This window comes from Phyllobates terribilis, unplaced genomic scaffold (genome assembly GCF_046119375.1).
Source record: "Phyllobates terribilis strain yellow unplaced genomic scaffold, ASM4611937v1 Scaffold_2__4_contigs__length_985480577, whole genome shotgun sequence".
In the NCBI taxonomy this organism is placed as follows: Eukaryota; Metazoa; Chordata; class Amphibia; order Anura; family Dendrobatidae; genus Phyllobates; species Phyllobates terribilis.
In genome coordinates, this window is record NW_027362762.1 from 598,689,612 (window position 1) to 598,711,484 (window position 21,873).

Here is a 21,873-nt window from a genome sequence, read left to right on the forward strand (position 1 = left end):
GGGGTACCTTCACACATATTATTCCCTCATTTTGTGGATATTTTCACAAAAAAGTGAAATTTTCAAAAATCCAGAAAATTGGCTGAAAACGACTAAATAACAAGGACTCATTGGGCGAATCGCTCTGGAACTGAAATCGGAATGCACACTGACATTTCCCCTATCTGAAAGTCTGATAAACGTCAGAAAAATGACTAAGTCCAAAAAAAAAAAAGTTTTCAACTTTTTTCAATTTTACCCCCGTGGGATATATATTCTACCCACACACATTTGGAACTCTCCTGGGGTACCCTCAAACATATTATTCCCTCATTTAGTGGATATTTTCACAAAAAAGTGAAATTTTCAAAAATCAAGAAAATTGGCTGAAAATGACTAAATATCAAAGACTCATTGGGCGAATCGCTCTGGAACTGAAATTGGAACGCTCACTGACATTTCCCCTATCTGAAAGTCTGATAAAAGCCAGAAAAATGACTAAGTCCAAAAAAAATTTTTTTTCAACTTTTTTCAATTTTACCCCCGTGGGATATATATTCTACCCACACACATTTGGAACTCTCCTGGGGTACCTTCACACATATTATTCCCTCATTTCGTGGATATTTTCACAAAAAAAAGTGAAATTTTCAAAAATCCAGAAAATTGGCTGAAATCGACTAAATATCAAGGACTCATTGGGCGAATCGCTCTGGAACTGAAATCGGAATGCTCACTGACATTTCCCCTGTCTGAAAGTCTGATAAACGTCAGAAAAATGACTAAGTCCATAAAAAAAAATTTTCAACTTTTTTCAATTTTACCACCGTGGGATATATATTCTTCCCACACACATTTGGAACTCTCCTGGGGTACCCTCACACATATTATTCCCTCATTTAGTGGATATTTTCACAAAAAAGTAAAATTTTCAAAAATCCAGAAAATTGGCTGAAAACGACAAAATATCAAAGACTCATTGGGCGAATCGCTCTGGTACTGAAATTGGAACTCTCACTGACATTTGCCATATCTGAAAGTCTGATAAACACCGGAAAAATGACTAAGTCCAAAAAAAAATGTTTTCAACTTTTTTCAATTTTACCCCCGTGGGATATATATTCTACCCACACACATTTGGAACTCTCCTGGGGTACCCTCACACATATTATTCCCTCATTTAGTGGATATTTTCACAAAAAAGTGAAATTTTCAAAAATCAAGAAAATTGGCTGAAAATGACTAAATATCAAAGACTCATTGGGCGAATCGCTCTGGTACTGAAATCGGAATGCTCACTGACATTTCCCCTATCTGAAAGTCTGATAAACGTCAGAAAAATGACTAAGTCCAAAAAAAAATTTCTTCAACTTTTTTAAATTTTACCACCGTAGGATATATATTCTTCCCACACACATTTGGAACTCTCCTGGGGTACCCTCACACATATTATTCGCTCATTTAGTGGATATTTTCACAAAAAAGTAAAATTTTCAAAAATCCAGAAAATTGGCTGAAAACGACTAAATAACAAGGACTCATTGGGCGAATCGCTCTGGAACTGAAATCGGAATGCACACTGACATTTCCCCTATCTGAAAGTCTGATAAACGTCAGAGAAATGACTAAGTCCAAAAAAAAAAATGTTTTCAACTTTTTTCAATTTTACCCCCGTGGGATATATATTCTACCCACACACATTTGGAACTCTCCTGGGGTACCCTCACACATATTATTCCCTCATTTAATGGATATTTTCACAAAAAAGTGAAATTTTCAAAAATCAAGAAAATTGGCTGAAAATGACTAAATATCAAAGACTCATTGGGCAAATCGCTCTGGAACTGAAATTGGAACGCTCACTGACAATTACCCTATCTGAAAGTCTGATAAAAGCCGGAAAAATGACTAAGTCCAAAAAAAATTTTTTTTCAACTTTTTTCAATTTTACCCCCGTGGGATATATATTCTACCCACACACATTTGGAACTCTCCTGGGGTACCTTCACACATATTATTCCCTCATTTCGTGGATATTTTCACAAAAAAAAGTGAAATTTTCAAAAATCCAGAAAATTGGCTGAAATTGACTAAATATCAAGGACTCATTGGGCGAATCGCTCTGGAACTGAAATCGGAATGCTCACTGACATTTCCCCTGTCTGAAAGTCTGATAAACGTCAGAAAAATGACTAAGTCCATAAAAAAAAATTTTCAACTTTTTTCAATTTTACCACCGTGGGATATATATTCTTCCCACACACATTTGGAACTCTCCTGGGGTACCCTCACACATATTATTCCCTCATTTAGTGGATATTTTCACAAAAAAGTAAAATTTTCAAAAATCCAGAAAATTGGCTGAAAACGACAAAATATCAAAGACTCATTGGGCGAATCTCTCTGGTACTGAAATTGGAACTCTCACTGACATTTGCCATATCTGAAAGTCTGATAAACACCGGAAAAATGACTAAGTCCAAAAAAAAATGTTTTCAACTTTTTTCAATTTTACCCCCGTGGGATATATATTCTACCCACACACATTTGGAACTCTCCTGGGGTACCCTCACACATATTATTCCCTCATTTAGTGGATATTTTCACAAAAAAGTGAAATTTTCAAAAATCAAGAAAATTGGCTGAAAATGACTAAATATCAAAGACTCATTGGGCGAATAGCTCTGGTACTGAAATCGGAATGCTCACTGACATTTCCCCTATCTGAAAGTCTGATAAACGTCAGAAAAATGACTAAGTCCAAAAAAAAATTTCTTCAACTTTTTTAAATTTTACCACCGTGGGATATATATTCTTCCCACACACATTTGGAACTCTCCTGGGGTACCCTCACACATATTATTCGCTCATTTAGTGGATATTTTCACAAAAAAGTAAAATTTTCAAAAATCCAGAAAATTGGCTGAAAACGACTAAATAACAAGGACTCATTGGGCGAATCGCTCTGGAACTGAAATCGGAATGCACACTGACATTTCCCCTATCTGAAAGTCTGATAAACGTCAGAAAAATGACTAAGTCCAAAAAAAAAAATGTTTTCAACTTTTTTCAATTTTACCCCCGTGGGATATATATTCTACCCACACACATTTGGAACTCTCCTGGGGTACCCTCAAACATATTATTCCCTCATTTAGTGGATATTTTCACAAAAAAGTGAAATTTTCAAAAATCAAGAAAATTGGCTGAAAATGACTAAATATCAAAGACTCATTGGGCGAATCGCTCTGGAACTGAAATTGGAACGCTCACTGACATTTCCCCTATCTGAAAGTCTGATAAAAGCCAGAAGAATGACTAAGTCCAAAAAAAATTTTTTTTCAACTTTTTTCAATTTTACCCCCGTGGGATATATATTCTACCCACACACATTTGGAACTCTCCTGGGGTACCTTCACACATATTATTCCCTCATTTCGTGGATATTTTCACAAAAAAAAGTGAAATTTTCAAAAATCCAGAAAATTGGCTGAAATCGACTAAATATCAAGGACTCATTGGGCGAATCGCTCTGGAACTGAAATCGGAATGCTCACTGACATTTCCCCTGTCTGAAAGTCTGATAAACGTCAGAAAAATGACTAAGTCCATAAAAAAAATTTTTCAACTTTTTTCAATTTTACCACCGTGGGATATATATTCTTCCCACACACATTTGGAACTCTCCTGGGGTACCCTCACACATATTATTCCGTTATTTAGTGGATATTTTCACAAAAAAGTGAAATTTTCAAAAATCCAGAAAATTGGCTGAAAACGACTAAATATCAAAGACTCATTGAGCAAATCGCTCTGGAACTGAAATTGGAACTCTCACTGACATTTGCCATATCTGAAAGTCTGATAAACGCCGGAAAAATGACTAAGTCGAAAAAAAAAATGTTTTCAACTTTTTTCAATTTTACCCCCGTGGGATATATATTCTACCCACACACACTTGGAACGCTCCTGGGGTACCCTCACACATATTATTCCCTCATTTAGTGGATATTTTCACAAAAAAGTGAAATTTTCAAAAATTCAGAAAATTGGCTGAAAACGACTAAATATCAAAGACTCATTGGGCGAATCGCTCTGGAACTGAAATTGGAACGCTCACTGACATTTCCCCTTTCTGAAAGTCTAATAAACGCCGGAAAAATGACTAAGTCCAAAAGAAAAATGTTTTCATCTTTTTTCAATTTTACCCCCGTGGGATATATATTCTACCCACACACATTTGGAACTCTCCTGGGGTACCCTCACACATATTATTCCCTCATTTAGTGGATATTTTCACAAAAAAGTGAAATTTTCAAAAATCAAGAAAATTGGCTGAAAATGACTAAATATCAAAGACTCATTGGGCGAATCGCTCTGGAACTGAAATTGGAACGCTCACTGACATTTCCCCTATCTGAAAGTCTGATAAAAGCCAGAAAAATGACTAAGTTCAAAAAAAAATTTTTTTCAACTTTTTTCAATTTTACCCCCGTGGGATATATATTCTACCCACACAAATTTGGAACTCTCCTGGGGTACCCTCACACATATTATTCCCTCATTTTGTGGATATTTTCACAAAAAAGTGAAATTTTCAAAAATCCAGAAAATTGGCTGAAATCGACTAAATATCAAGGACTCATTGGGCGAATCGCTCTGTAACTGAAATCGTAATGCTCACTGACATTTCCCCTATCTGAAAGTCTGATAAACGTCAGAAAAATGACTATGTCCAAAAAAAAAATGTTTTCAACTTTTTTCAATTTTACCCCGTGGGATATATATTCTACCCACACACATTTGGAACTCTCCTGGGGTACCCTCACACATATTATTCCCTCATTTATTGGATATTTTCACAAAAAAGTGAAATTTTCAAAAATCCAGAAAATTGGCTGAAAACGACTAAATATCAAAGACTCATTGAGCGAATCGCTCTGGAACTGAAATTGGAACTCTCACTGACAATTGCCCTATCTGAAAGACTGATAAACGCCGGAAAAATGACTAAGTCCAAAAGAAAAATGTTTTCATCTTTTTTCAATTTTACCCACATGGGATATATATTCTAACCACACACATTTGGAACTCTCCTGGGGTACCCTCACACATATTATTCCCTCATTTAGTGGATATTTTCACAAAAAAGTGAAATTTTCAAAAATTCAGAAAATTGGCTGAAAACGACTAAATATCAAAGACTCATTGGGCGAATCGCTCTGGAACTGAAATTGGAACGCTCACTGACAATTGCCCTATCTGAAAGTCTGATAGAAGCCGGAAAAATGACTAAGTCCAAAAGAAAAATGTTTTCATCTTTTTTCAATTTTACCCACATGGGATATATATTCTACCCACACACATTTGGAACTCTCCTGGGGTACCCTCATACATATTATTCTCTCATTTAGTGGATATTTTCACAAAAAAGTGAAATTTTCAAAAATCCAGAAAATTGGCTGAAAACGACTAAATAACAAGGACTGATTGTGCGAATCGCTCTGGAACTGAAATCAGAACGCTCACTGACATTTCCCCTTTCTGAAAGTCTAATAAACGCCGGAAAAATGACTAAGTCCAAAAGAAAAATGTTTTCATCTTTTTTCAATTTTACACCCGTGGGATATATATTCTACCCACACACATTTGGAACTCTCCTGGGGTACCCTCACACATATTATTCCCTCATTTAGTGGATATTTTCACAAAAAAGTGAAATTTTCAAAAATCAAGAAAATTGGCTGAAAATGACTAAATATCAAAGACTCATTGGGCGAATCGCTCTGGAACTGAAATTGGAACGCTCACTGACATTTCCCCTATCTGAAAGTCTGATAAAAGCCAGAAAAATGACTAAGTCCAAAAAAAAATTTTTTTCAACTTTTTTCAATTTTACCCCCGTGAGATATATATTCTACCCACACACATTTGGAACTCTCCTGGGGTACCCTCACACATATTATTCCCTCATTTAGTGGATATTTTCACAAAAAAGTGAAATTTTCAAAAATTCAGAAAATTGGCTGAAAACGACTAAATATCAAAGACTCATTGGGCGAATCGCTCTGGAACTGAAATTGGAACGCTCACTGACATTTCCCCTTTCTGAAAGTCTAATAAACGCCGGAAAAATGACTAAGTCCAAAAGAAAAATGTTTTCATCTTTTTTCAATTTTACCCCCGTGGGATATATATTCTACCCACACACATTTGGAACTCTCCTGGGGTACCCTCAAACATATTATTCCCTCATTTAGTGGATATTTTCACAAAAAAGTGAAATTTTCAAAAATCAAGAAAATTGGCTGAAAATGACTAAATATCAAAGACTCATTGGGCGAATCGCTCTGGAACTGAAATTGGAACGCTCACTGACATTTCCCCTATCTGAAAGTCTGATAAAAGCCAGAAGAATGACTAAGTCCAAAAAAAATTTTTTTTCAACTTTTTTCAATTTTACCCCCGTGGGATATATATTCTACCCACACACATTTGGAACTCTCCTGGGGTACCTTCACACATATTATTCCCTCATTTCGTGGATATTTTCACAAAAAAAAGTGAAATTTTCAAAAATCCAGAAAATTGGCTGAAATCGACTAAATATCAAGGACTCATTGGGCGAATCGCTCTGGAACTGAAATCGGAATGCTCACTGACATTTCCCCTGTCTGAAAGTCTGATAAACGTCAGAAAAATGACTAAGTCCATAAAAAAAATTTTTCAACTTTTTTCAATTTTACCACCGTGGGATATATATTCTTCCCACACACATTTGGAACTCTCCTGGGGTACCCTCACACATATTATTCCCTCATTTAGTATATATTTTCACAAAAAAGTAAAATTTTCAAAAAATCCAGAAAATTGGCTGAAAACGACAAAATATCAAAGACTCATTGGGCGAATCGCTCTGGAACTGAAATTGGAACGCTCACTGACATTTCCCCTATCTGAAAGTCTGATAAAAGCCAGAAAAATGACTAAGTCCAAAAAAAATTTTTTTTCAACTTTTTTCAATTTTACCCCCGTAGGATATATATTCTACCCACACACATTTGGAACTCTCCTGGGGTACCTTCACACATATTATTCCCTCATTTCGTGGATATTTTCACAAAAAAAAGTGAAATTTTCAAAAATCCAGAAAATTGGCTGAAATCGACTAAATATCAAGGACTCATTGGGCGAATCGCTCTGTAACTGAAATCGGAATGCTCACTGACATTTCCCCTGTCTGAAAGTCTGATAAACGTCAGAAAAATGACTGAGTCCAAAAAAAAAATTTTTAAACTTTTTTCAATTTTACCCCCGTGGGATATATATTCTACCCACACACATTTGGAACTCTCCTGGGGTACCCTCACACATATTATTCCGTTATTTAGTGGATATTTTCACAAAAAAGTGAAATTTTCAAAAATCCAGAAAATTGGCTGAAAACGACTAAATATCAAAGACTCATTGAGCAAATCGCTCTGGAACTGAAATTGGAACTCTCACTGACATTTGCCATATCTGAAAGTCTGATAAACGCCGGAAAAATGACTAAGTCGAAAAAAAAAATGTTTTCAACTTTTTTCAATTTTACCCCCGTGGGATATATATTCTACCCACACACACTTGGAACGCTCCTGGGGTACCCTCACACATATTATTCCCTCATTTAGTGGATATTTTCACAAAAAAGTGAAATTTTCAAAAATTCAGAAAATTGGCTGAAAACGACTAAATATCAAAGACTCATTGGGCGAATCGCTCTGGAACTGAAATTGGAACGCTCACTGACATTTCCCCTTTCTGAAAGTCTAATAAACGCCGGAAAAATGACTAAGTCCAAAAGAAAAATGTTTTCATCTTTTTTCAATTTTACCCCCGTGGGATATATATTCTACCCACACACATTTGGAACTCTCCTGGGGTACCCTCACACATATTATTCCCTCATTTAGTGGATATTTTCACAAAAAAGTGAAATTTTCAAAAATCAAGAAAATTGGCTGAAAATGACTAAATATCAAAGACTCATTGGGCGAATCGCTCTGGAACTGAAATTGGAACGCTCACTGACATTTCCCCTATCTGAAAGTCTGATAAAAGCCAGAAAAATGACTAAGTTCAAAAAAAATTTTTTTTCAACTTTTTTCAATTTTACCCCCGTGGGATATATATTCTACCCACACAAATTTGGAACTCTCCTGGGGTACCCTCACACATATTATTCCCTCATTTTGTGGATATTTTCACAAAAAAGTGAAATTTTCAAAAATCCAGAAAATTGGCTGAAATCGACTAAATATCAAGGACTCATTGGGCGAATCGCTCTGTAACTGAAATCGTAATGCTCACTGACATTTCCCCTATCTGAAAGTCTGATAAACGTCAGAAAAATGACTATGTCCAAAAAAAAAATGTTTTCAACTTTTTTCAATTTTACCCCGTGGGATATATATTCTACCCACACACATTTGGAACTCTCCTGGGGTACCCTCACACATATTATTCTCTCATTTAGTGGATATTTTCACAAAAAAGTGAAATTTTCAAAAATCAAGAAAATTGGCTGAAAATGACTAAATATCAAAGACTCATTGGGCAAATCGCTCTGGAACTGTAATTGGAACGCTCACTGAAAATTACCCTATCTGAAAGTCTGATAAAAGCCGGAAAAATGACTAAGTCCAAAAAAAATTTTTTTTCAACTTTTTTCAATTTTACCCCCGTGGGATATATATTCTACCCACACAAATTTGGAACTCTCCTGGGGTACCCTCACACATATTATTCCCTCATTTTGTGGATATTTTCACAAAAAAGTGAAATTTTCAAAAATCCAGAAAATTGGCTGAAATCGACTAAATATCAAGGACTCATTGGGCGAATCGCTCTGGAACTGAAATCGGAATGCACACTGACATTTCCCCTATCTGAAAGTCTGATAAACGTCAGAGAAATGACTAAGTCCAAAAAAAAAAATGTTTTCAACTTTTTTCAATTTTACCCCCGTGGGATATATATTCTACCCACACACATTTGGAACTCTCCTGGGGTACCCTCACACATATTACTCCCTCATTTAGTGGATATTTTCACAAAAAAGTGAAATTTTCAAAAATCAAGAAAATTGGCTGAAAATGACTAAATATCAAAGACTCATTGGGCAAATCGCTCTGGAACTGTAATTGGAACGCTCACTGAAAATTACCCTATCTGAAAGTCTGATAAAAGCCGGAAAAATGACTAAGTCCAAAAAAAATTTTTTTTCAACTTTTTTCAATTTTACCCCCGTGGGATATATATTCTACCCACACAAATTTGGAACTCTCCTGGGGTACCCTCACACATATTATTCCCTCATTTTGTGGATATTTTCACAAAAAAAGTGAAATTTTCAAAAATCCAGAAAATTGGCTGAAAACGACTAAATAACAAGGACTCATTGGGCGAATCGCTCTGGAACTGAAATCGGAATGCACACTGACATTTCCCCTATCTGAAAGTCTGATAAACGTCAGAAAAATGACTAAGTCCAAAAAAAAAAATGTTTTCAACTTTTTTCAATTTTACCCCCGTGGGATATATATTCTACCCACACACATTTGGAACTCTCCTGGGGTACCCTCACCCATATTATTCCCTCATTTAGTGGATATTTTCACAAAAAAGTGAAATTTTCAAAAATCAAGAAAATTGGCTGAAGATGACTAAATATCAAAGACTCATTGGGCGAATCGCTCTGGAACTGAAATTGGAACGCTCACTGACATTTCCCCTATCTGAAAGTCTGATAAAAGCCAGAAAAATGACTAAGTTCAAAAAAAAATTTTTTTCAACTTTTTTCAATTTTACCCCCGTGGGATATATATTCTACCCACACAAATTTGGAACTCTCCTGGGGTACCCTCACACATATTATTCCCTCATTTTGTGGATATTTTCACAAAAAAGTGAAATTTTCAAAAATCCAGAAAATTGGCTGAAATCGACTAAATATCAAGGACTCATTGGGCGAATCGCTCTGTAACTGAAATCGTAATGCTCACTGACATTTCCCCTATCTGAAAGTCTGATAAACGTCAGAAAAATGACTATGTCCAAAAAAAAAATGTTTTCAACTTTTTTCAATTTTACCCCGTGGGATATATATTCTACCCACACACATTTGGAACTCTCCTGGGGTACCCTCACACATATTATTCCCTCATTTATTGGATATTTTCACAAAAAAGTGAAATTTTCAAAAATCCAGAAAATTGGCTGAAAACGACTAAATATCAAAGACTCATTGAGCGAATCGCTCTGGAACTGAAATTGGAACTCTCACTGACAATTGCCCTATCTGAAAGACTGATAAACGCCGGAAAAATGACTAAGTCCAAAAGAAAAATGTTTTCATCTTTTTTCAATTTTACCCACATGGGATATATATTCTACCCACACACATTTGGAACTCTCCTGGGGTACCCTCACACATATTATTCCCTCATTTAGTGGATATTTTCACAAAAAAGTGAAATTTTCAAAAATTCAGAAAATTGGCTGAAAACGACTAAATATCAAAGACTCATTGGGCGAATCGCTCTGGAACTGAAATTGGAACGCTCACTGACAATTGCCCTATCTGAAAGTCTGATAGAAGCCGGAAAAATGACTAAGTCCAAAAGAAAAATGTTTTCATCTTTTTTCAATTTTACCCACATGGGATATATATTCTACCCACACACATTTGGAACTCTCCTGGGGTACCCTCATACATATTATTCTCTCATTTAGTGGATATTTTCACAAAAAAGTGAAATTTTCAAAAATCCAGAAAATTGGCTGAAAACGACTAAATAACAAGGACTGATTGTGCGAATCGCTCTGGAACTGAAATCAGAACGCTCACTGACATTTCCCCTTTCTGAAAGTCTAATAAACGCCAGAAAAATGACTAAGTCCAAAAGAAAAATGTTTTCATCTTTTTTCAATTTTACCCCCGTGGGATATATATTCTACCCACACACATTTGGAACTCTCCTGGGGTACCCTCACACATATTATTCCCTCATTTAGTGGATATTTTCACAAAAAAGTGAAATTTTCAAAAATCAAGAAAATTGGCTGAAAATGACTAAATATCAAAGACTCATTGGGCGAATCGCTCTGGAACTGAAATTGGAACGCTCACTGACATTTCCCCTATCTGAAAGTCTGATAAAAGCCAGAAAAATGACTAAGTTCAAAAAAAAATTTTTTTCAACTTTTTTCAATTTTACCCCCGTGGGATATATATTCTACCCACACAAATTTGGAACTCTCCTGGGGTACCCTCACACATATTATTCCCTCATTTTGTGGATATTTTCACAAAAAAGTGAAATTTTCAAAAATCCAGAAAATTGGCTGAAATCGACTAAATATCAAGGACTCATTGGGCGAATCGCTCTGTAACTGAAATCGTAATGCTCACTGACATTTCCCCTATCTGAAAGTCTGATAAACGTCAGAAAAATGACTATGTCCAAAAAAAAAATGTTTTCAACTTTTTTCAATTTTACCCCGTGGGATATATATTCTACCCACACACATTTGGAACTCTCCTGGGGTACCCTCACACATATTATTCCCTCATTTATTGGATATTTTCACAAAAAAGTGAAATTTTCAAAAATCCAGAAAATTGGCTGAAAACGACTAAATATCAAAGACTCATTGAGCGAATCGCTCTGGAACTGAAATTGGAACACTCACTGACAATTGCCCTATCTGAAAGACTGATAAACGCCGGAAAAATGACTAAGTCCAAAAGAAAAATGTTTTCATCTTTTTTCAATTTTACCCACATGGGATATATATTCTACCCACACACATTTGGAACTCTCCTGGGGTACCCTCACACATATTATTCCCTCATTTAGTGGATATTTTCACAAAAAAGTGAAATTTTCAAAAATTCAGAAAATTGGCTGAAAACGACTAAATATCAAAGACTCATTGGGCGAATCGCTCTGGAACTGAAATTGGAACGCTCACTGACAATTGCCCTATCTGAAAGTCTGATAGAAGCCGGAAAAATGACTAAGTCCAAAAGAAAAATGTTTTCATCTTTTTTCAATTTTACCCACATGGGATATATATTCTACCCACACACATTTGGAACTCTCCTGGGGTACCCTCATACATATTATTCTCTCATTTAGTGGATATTTTCACAAAAAAGTGAAATTTTCAAAAATCCAGAAAATTGGCTGAAAACGACTAAATAACAAGGACTGATTGTGCGAATCGCTCTGGAACTGAAATCAGAACGCTCACTGACATTTCCCCTTTCTGAAAGTCTAATAAACGCCAGAAAAATGACTAAGTCCAAAAGAAAAATGTTTTCATCTTTTTTCAATTTTACACCCGTGGGATATATATTCTACCCACACACATTTGGAACTCTCCTGGGGTACCCTCACACATATTATTCCCTCATTTAGTGGATATTTTCACAAAAAAGTGAAATTTTCAAAAATCAAGAAAATTGGCTGAAAATGACTAAATATCAAAGACTCATTGGGCGAATCGCTCTGGAACTGAAATTGGAACGCTCACTGACATTTCCCCTATCTGAAAGTCTGATAAAAGCCAGAAAAATGACTAAGTCCAAAAAAAAATTTTTTTCAACTTTTTTCAATTTTACCCCCGTGAGATATATATTCTACCCACACACATTTGGAACTCTCCTGGGGTACCCTCACACATATTATTCCCTCATTTAGTGGATATTTTCACAAAAAAGTGAAATTTTCAAAAATTCAGAAAATTGGCTGAAAACGACTAAATATCAAAGACTCATTGGGCGAATCACTCTGGAACTGAAATTGGAACGCTCACTGACATTTCCCCTTTCTGAAAGTCTAATAAACGCCGGAAAAATGACTAAGTCCAAAAAAAAATTTTTTTCAACTTTTTTCAATTTTACCCCCGTGGGATATATATTCTACCCACACAAATTTGGAACTCTCCTGGGGTACCCTCACACATATTATTCCCTCATTTTGTGGATATTTTCACAAAAAAGTGAAATTTTCAAAAATCCAGAAAATTGGCTGAAATCGACTAAATATCAAGGTCTCATTGGGCGAATCGCTCTGTAACTGAAATCAGAATGCTCACTGACATTTCCCCTATCTGAAAGTCTGATAAACGTCAGAAAAATGACTATGTCCAAAAAAAAAATGTTTTCAACTTTTTTCAATTTTACCCCCGTGGGATATATATTCTACCCACACACATTTGGAACTCTCCTGGGGTACCCTCACACATATTATTCCCTCATTTATTGGATATTTTCACAAAAAAGTGAAATTTTCAAAAATCCAGAAAATTGGCTGAAAACGACTAAATATCAAAGACTCATTGAGCGAATCGCTCTGGAACTGAAATTGGAACTCTCACTGACAATTGCCCTATCTGAAAGACTGATAAACGCCGGAAAAATGACTAAGTCCAAAAGAAAAATGTTTTCATCTTTTTTCAATTTTACCCACATGGGATATATATTCTACCCACACACATTTGGAACTCTCCTGGGGTACCCTCACACATATTATTCCCTCATTTAGTGGATATTTTCACAAAAAAGTGAAATTTTCAAAAATCCAGAAAATTGGCTGAAAACGACTAAATATCAAGGACTCATTGGGAGAATCACTCTGGAACTGAAATCGGAACGATCACTGACATTTCCCCTATCTGAAAGTCTGATAAACGCCGGAAAAATGACTAAGTCCAAAAGAAAAATGTTTTCATCTTTTTTCAATTTTACCCACATGGGATATATATTCTACCCACACACATTTGGAACTCTCCTGGGGTACCCTCATACATATTATTCTCTCATTTAGTGGATATTTTCACAAAAAAGTGAAATTTTCAAAAATCCAGAAAATTGGCTGAAAACGACTAAATAACAAGGACTGATTGTGTGAATCGCTCTGGAACTGAAATCAGAACGCTCACTGACATTTCCCCTTTCTGAAAGTCTAATAAACGCCGGAAAAATGACTAAGTCCAAAAGAAAAATGTTTTCATCTTTTTTCAATTTTACACCCATGGGATATATATTCTACCCACACACATTTGGAACTCTCCTGGGGTACCCTCACACATATTATTCCCTCATTTAGTGGATATTTTCACAAAAAAGTGAAATTTTCAAAAATCAAGAAAATTGGCTGAAAATGACTAAATATCAAAGACTCATTGGGCGAATCGCTCTGGAACTGAAATTGGAACGCTCACTGACATTTCCCCTATCTGAAAGTCTGATAAACGTCAGAAAAATGACTATGTCCAAAAAAAAAATGTTTTCAACTTTTTTCAATTTTACCCCCGTGGGATATATATTCTACCCACACACATTTGGAACTCTCCTGGGGTACCCTCACACATATTATTCCCTCATTTATTGGATATTTTCACAAAAAAGTGAAATTTTCAAAAATCCAGAAAATTGGCTGAAATCGACTAAATATCAAGGACTCATTGGGCGAATCGCTCTGTAACTGAAATCGGAATGCTCACTGACATTTCCCCTATCTGAAAGTCTGATAAACGTTAGAAAAATGACTATGTCCAAAAAAAAAATGTTTTCAACTTTTTTCAATTTTACCCCCGTGGGATATATATTCTACCCACACACATTTGGAACTCTCCTGGGGTACCCTCACACATATTATTCCCTCATTTAGTGGATATTTTCACAAAAAAGTGAAATTTTCAAAAATTCAGAAAATTGGCTGAAAACGACTAAATATCAAAGACTCATTGGGCGAATCGCTCTGGAACTGAAATTGGAACGCTCACCGACAATTGCCCTATCTGAAAGTCTGATAGAAGCCGGAAAAATGACTAAGTCCAAAAGAAAAATGTTTTCATCTTTTTTCAATTTTACCCACATGGGATATATATTCTACCCACACACATTTGGAACTCTCCTGGGGTACCCTCACACATATTATTCCCTCATTTATTGGATATTTTCACAAAAAAGTGAAATTTTCAAAAATCCAGAAAATTGGCTGAAAACGACTAAATATCAAAGACTCATTGAGCGAATCGCTCTGGAACTGAAATTGGAACTCTCACTGACAATTGCCCTATCTGAAAGACTGATAAACGCCGGAAAAATGACTAAGTCCAAAAGAAAAATGTTTTCATCTTTTTTCAATTTTACCCACATGGGATATATATTCTACCCACACACATTTGGAACTCTCCTGGGGTACCCTCACACATATTATTCCCTCATTTAGTGGATATTTTCACAAAAAAGTGAAATTTTCAAAAATCCAGAAAATTGGCTGAAAACGACTAAATATCAAGGACTCATTGGGAGAATCACTCTGGAACTGAAATCGGAACGATCACTGACATTTCCCCTATCTGAAAGTCTGATAAACGCCGGAAAAATGACTAAGTCCAAAAGAAAAATGTTTTCATCTTTTTTCAATTTTACCCACATGGGATATATATTCTACCCACACACATTTGGAACTCTCCTGGGGTACCCTCATACATATTATTCTCTCATTTAGTGGATATTTTCACAAAAAAGTGAAATTTTCAAAAATCCAGAAAATTGGCTGAAAACGACTAAATAACAAGGACTGATTGTGCGAATCGCTCTGGAACTGAAATCAGAACGCTCACTGACATTTCCCCATTCTGAAAGTCTAATAAACGCCGGAAAAATGACTAAGTCCAAAAGAAAAATGTTTTCATCTTTTTTCAATTTTACACCCATGGGATATATATTCTACCCACACACATTTGGAACTCTCCTGGGGTACCCTCACACATATTATTCCCTCATTTAGTGGATATTTTCACAAAAAAGTGAAATTTTCAAAAATCAAGAAAATTGGCTGAAAATGACTAAATATCAAAGACTCATTGGGCGAATCGCTCTGGAACTGAAATTGGAACGCTCACTGACATTTCCCCTATCTGAAAGTCTGATAAACGTCAGAAAAATGACTATGTCCAAAAAAAAAATGTTTTCAACTTTTTTCAATTTTACCCCCGTGGGATATATATTCTACCCACACACATTTGGAACTCTCCTGGGGTACCCTCACACATATTATTCCCTCATTTATTGGATATTTTCACAAAAAAGTGAAATTTTCAAAAATCCAGAAAATTGGCTGAAAACGACTAAATATCAAAGACTCATTGAGCGAATCGCTCTGGAACTGAAATTGGAACTCTCACTGACAATTGCCCTATCTGAAAGACTGATAAACGCCGGAAAAATGACTAAGTCCAAAAGAAAAATGTTTTCATCTTTTTTCAATTTTACCCACATGGGATATATATTCTACCCACACACATTTGGAACTCTCCTGGGGTACCCTCATACATATTATTCTCTCATTTAGTGGATATTTTCACAAAAAAGTGAAATTTTCAAAAATCCAGAAAATTGGCTGAAAACGACTAAATAACAAGGACTGATTGTGCGAATCGCTCTGGAACTGAAATCAGAACGCTCACTGACATTTCCCCTTTCTGAAAGTCTAATAAACGCCGGAAAAATGACTAAGTCCAAAAGAAAAATGTTTTCATCTTTTTTCAATTTTACACCCATGGGATATATATTCTACCCACACACATTTGGAACTCTCCTGGGGTACCCTCACACATATTATTCCCTCATTTAGTGGATATTTTCACAAAAAAGTGAAATTTTCAAAAATCAAGAAAATTGGCTGAAAATGACTAAATATCAAAGACTCATTGGGCGAATCGCTCTGGAACTGAAATTGGAACGCTCACTGACATTTCCCCTATCTGAAAGTCTGATAAACGTCAGAAAAATGACTATGTCCAAAAAAAAAATGTTTTCAACTTTTTTCAATTTTACCCCCGTGGGATATATATTCTACCCACACACATTTGGAACTCTCCTGGGGTACCCTCACACATATTATTCCCTCATTTATTGGATATTTTCACAAAAAAGTGAAATTTTCAAAAATCCAGAAAATTGGCTGAAAACGACTAAATATCAAAGACTCATTGAGCGAATCGCTCTGGAACTGAAATTGGAACTCTCACTGACAATTGCCCTATCTGAAAGACTGATAAACGCCGGAAAAATGACTAAGTCCAAAAGAAAAATGTTTTCATCTTTTTTCAATTTTACCCACATGGGATATATATTCTACCCACACACATTTGGAACTCTCCTGGGGTACCCTCACACATATTATTCCCTCATTTAGTGGATATTTTCACAAAAAAGTGAAATTTTCAAAAATCCAGAAAATTGGCTGAAAACGACTAAATATCAAGGACTCATTGGGAGAATCACTCTGGAACTGAAATCGGAACGATCACTGACATTTCCCCTATCTGAAAGTCTGATAAACGCCGGAAAAATGACTAAGTCCAAAAGAAAAATGTTTTCATCTTTTTTCAATTTTACCCACATGGGATATATATTCTACCCACACACATTTGGAACTCTCCTGGGGTACCCTCATACATATTATTCTCTCATTTAGTGGATATTTTCACAAAAAAGTGAAATTTTCAAAAATCCAGAAAATTGGCTGAAAACGACTAAATAACAAGGACTGATTGTGCGAATCGCTCTGGAACTGAAATCAGAACGCTTACTGACATTTCCCCTTTCTGAAAGTCTAATAAACGCCGGAAAAATGACTAAGTCCAAAAGAAAAATGTTTTCATCTTTTTTCAATTTTACACCCATGGGATATATATTCTACCCACACACATTTGGAACTCTCCTGGGGTACCCTCACACATATTATTCCCTCATTTAGTGGATATTTTCACAAAAAAGTGAAATTTTCAAAAATCAAGAAAATTGGCTGAAAATGACTAAATATCAAAGACTCATTGGGCGAATCGCTCTGGAACTGAAATTGGAACGCTCACTGACATTTCCCCTATCTGAAAGTCTGATAAAAGCCAGAAAAATGACTAAGTCCAAAAAAAAATTTTTTTCAACTTTTTTCAATTTTACCCTCGTGGGATATATATTCTACCCACACAAATTTGGAACTCTCCTGGGGTACCCTCACACATATTATTCCCTCATTTTGTGGATATTTTCACAAAAAAGTGAAATTTTCAAAAATCCAGAAAATTGGCTGAAATCGACTAAATATCAAGGACTCATTGGGCGAATCGCTCTGTAACTGAAATCGGAATGCTCACTGACATTTCCCCTATCTGAAAGTCTGATAAACGTTAGAAAAATGACTATGTCCAAAAAAAAAATGTTTTCAACTTTTTTCAATTTTACCCCCGTGGGATATATATTCTACCCACACACATTTGGAACTCTCCTGGGGTACCCTCACACATATTATTCCCTCATTTAGTGGATATTTTCACAAAAAAGTGAAATTTTCAAAAATTCAGAAAATTGGCTGAAAACGACTAAATATCAAAGACTCATTGGGCGAATCGCTCTGGAACTGAAATTGGAACGCTCACCGACAATTGCCCTATCTGAAAGTCTGATAGAAGCCGGAAAAATGACTAAGTCCAAAAGAAAAATGTTTTCATCTTTTTTCAATTTTACCCACATGGGATATATATTCTACCCACACACATTTGGAACTCTCCTGGGGTACCCTCACACATATTATTCCCTCATTTATTGGATATTTTCACAAAAAAGTGAAATTTTCAAAAATCCAGAAAATTGGCTGAAAACGACTAAATATCAAAGACTCATTGAGCGAATCGCTCTGGAACTGAAATTGGAACTCTCACTGACAATTGCCCTATCTGAAAGACTGATAAACGCCGGAAAAATGACTAAGTCCAAAAGAAAAATGTTTTCATCTTTTTTCAATTTTACCCACATGGGATATATATTCTACCCACACACATTTGGAACTCTCCTGGGGTACCCTCACACATATTATTCCCTCATTTAGTGGATATTTTCACAAAAAAGTGAAATTTTCAAAAATCCAGAAAATTGGCTGAAAACGACTAAATATCAAGGACTCATTGGGAGAATCACTCTGGAACTGAAATCGGAACGATCACTGACATTTCCCCTATCTGAAAGTCTGATAAACGCCGGAAAAATGACTAAGTCCAAAAGAAAAATGTTTTCATCTTTTTTCAATTTTACCCACATGGGATATATATTCTACCCACACACATTTGGAACTCTCCTGGGGTACCCTCATACATATTATTCTCTCATTTAGTGGATATTTTCACAAAAAAGTGAAATTTTCAAAAATCCAGAAAATTGGCTGAAAACGACTAAATAACAAGGACTGATTGTGCGAATCGCTCTGGAACTGAAATCAGAACGCTCACTGACATTTCCCCTTTCTGAAAGTCTAATAAACGCCGGAAAAATGACTAAGTCCAAAAGAAAAATGTTTTCATCTTTTTTCAATTTTACACCCATGGGATATATATTCTACCCACACACATTTGGAACTCTCCTGGGGTACCCTCACACATATTATTCCCTCATTTAGTGGATATTTTCACAAAAAAGTGAAATTTTCAAAAATCAAGAAAATTGGCTGAAAATGACTAAATATCAAAGACTCATTGGGCGAATCGCTCTGGAACTGAAATTGGAACGCTCACTGACATTTCCCCTATCTGAAAGTCTGATAAACGTCAGAAAAATGACTATGTCCAAAAAAAAAATGTTTTCAACTTTTTTCAATTTTACCCCCGTGGGATATATATTCTACCCACACACATTTGGAACTCTCCTGGGGTACCCTCACACATATTATTCCCTCATTTATTGGATATTTTCACAAAAAAGTGAAATTTTCAAAAATCCAGAAAATTGGCTGAAAACGACTAAATATCAAAGACTCATTGAGCGAATCGCTCTGGAACTGAAATTGGAACTCTCACTGACAATTGCCCTATCTGAAAGACTGATAAACGCCGGAAAAATGACTAAGTCCAAAAGAAAAATGTTTTCATCTTTTTTCAATTTTACCCACATGGGATATATATTCTACCCACACACATTTGGAACTCTCCTGGGGTACCCTCATACATATTATTCTCTCATTTAGTGGATATTTTCACAAAAAAGTGAAATTTTCAAAAATCCAGAAAATTGGCTGAAAACGACTAAATAACAAGGACTGATTGTGCGAATCGCTCTGGAACTGAAATCAGAACGCTCACTGACATTTCCCCTTTCTGAAAGTCTAATAAACGCCGGAAAAATGACTAAGTCCAAAAGAAAAATGTTTTCATCTTTTTTCAATTTTACACCCATGGGATATATATTCTACCCACACACATTTGGAACTCTCCTGGGGTACCCTCACACATATTATTCCCTCATTTAGTGGATATTTTCACAAAAAAGTGAAATTTTCAAAAATCAAGAAAATTGGCTGAAAATGACTAAATATCAAAGACTCATTGGGCGAATCGCTCTGGAACTGAAATTGGAACGCTCACTGACATTTCCCCTATCTGAAAGTCTGATAAACGTCAGAAAAATGACTATGTCCAAAAAAAAAATGTTTTCAACTTTTTTCAATTTTACCCCCGTGGGATATATATTCTACCCACACACATTTGGAACTCTCCTGGGGTACCCTCACACATATTATTCCCTCATTTAGTGGATATTTTCACAAAAAAGTGAAATTTTCAAAAATCCAGAAAATTGGCTGAAAACGACTAAATATCAAGGACTCATTGGGAGAATCACTCTGGAACTGAAATCGGAACGATCACTGACATTTCCCCTATCTGAAAGTCTGATAAACGCCGGAAAAATGACTAAGTCCTAAAGAAAAATGTTTTCATCTTTTTTCAATTTTACCCACATGGGATATATATTCTACCCACACACATTTGGAACTCTCCTGGGGTACCCTCATACATATTATTCTCTCATTTAGTGGATATTTTCACAAAAAAGTGAAATTTTCAAAAATCCAGAAAATTGGCTGAAAACGACTAAATAACAAGGACTGATTGTGCGAATCGCTCTGGAACTGAAATCAGAACGCTCACTGACATTTCCCCTTTCTGAAAGTCTAATAAACGCCGGAAAAATGACTAAGTCCAAAAGAAAAATGTTTTCATCTTTTTTCAATTTTACACCCATGGGATATATATTCTACCCACACACATTTGGAACTCTCCTGGGGTACCCTCACACATATTATTCCCTCATTTAGTGGATATTTTCACAAAAAAGTGAAATTTTCAAAAATCAAGAAAATTGGCTGAAAATGACTAAATATCAAAGACTCATTGGGCGAATCGCTCTGGAACTGAAATTGGAACGCTCACTGACATTTCCCCTATCTGAAAGTCTGATAAAAGCCAGAAAAATGACTAAGTCCAAAAAAAAATTTTTTTCAACTTTTTTCAATTTTACCCTCGTGGGATATATATTCTACCCACACAAATTTGGAACTCTCCTGGGGTACCCTCACACATATTATTCCCTCATTTTGTGGATATTTTCACAAAAAAGTGAAATTTTCAAAAATCCAGAAAATTGGCTGAAATCGACTAAATATCAAGGACTCATTGGGCGAATCGCTCTGTAACTGAAATCGGAATGCTCACTGACATTTCCCCTATCTGAAAGTCTGATAAACGTTAGAAAAATGACTATGTCCAAAAAAAAAATGTTTTCAACTTTTTTCAATTTTACCCCCGTGGGATATATATTCTACCCACACACATTTGGAACTCTCCTGGGGTACCCTCACACATATTATTCCCTCATTTAGTGGATATTTTCACAAAAAAGTGAAATTTTCAAAAATTCAGAAAATTGGCTGAAAACGACTAAATATCAAAGACTCATTGGGCGAATAGCTCTGGAACTGAAATTGGAACGCTCACCGACAA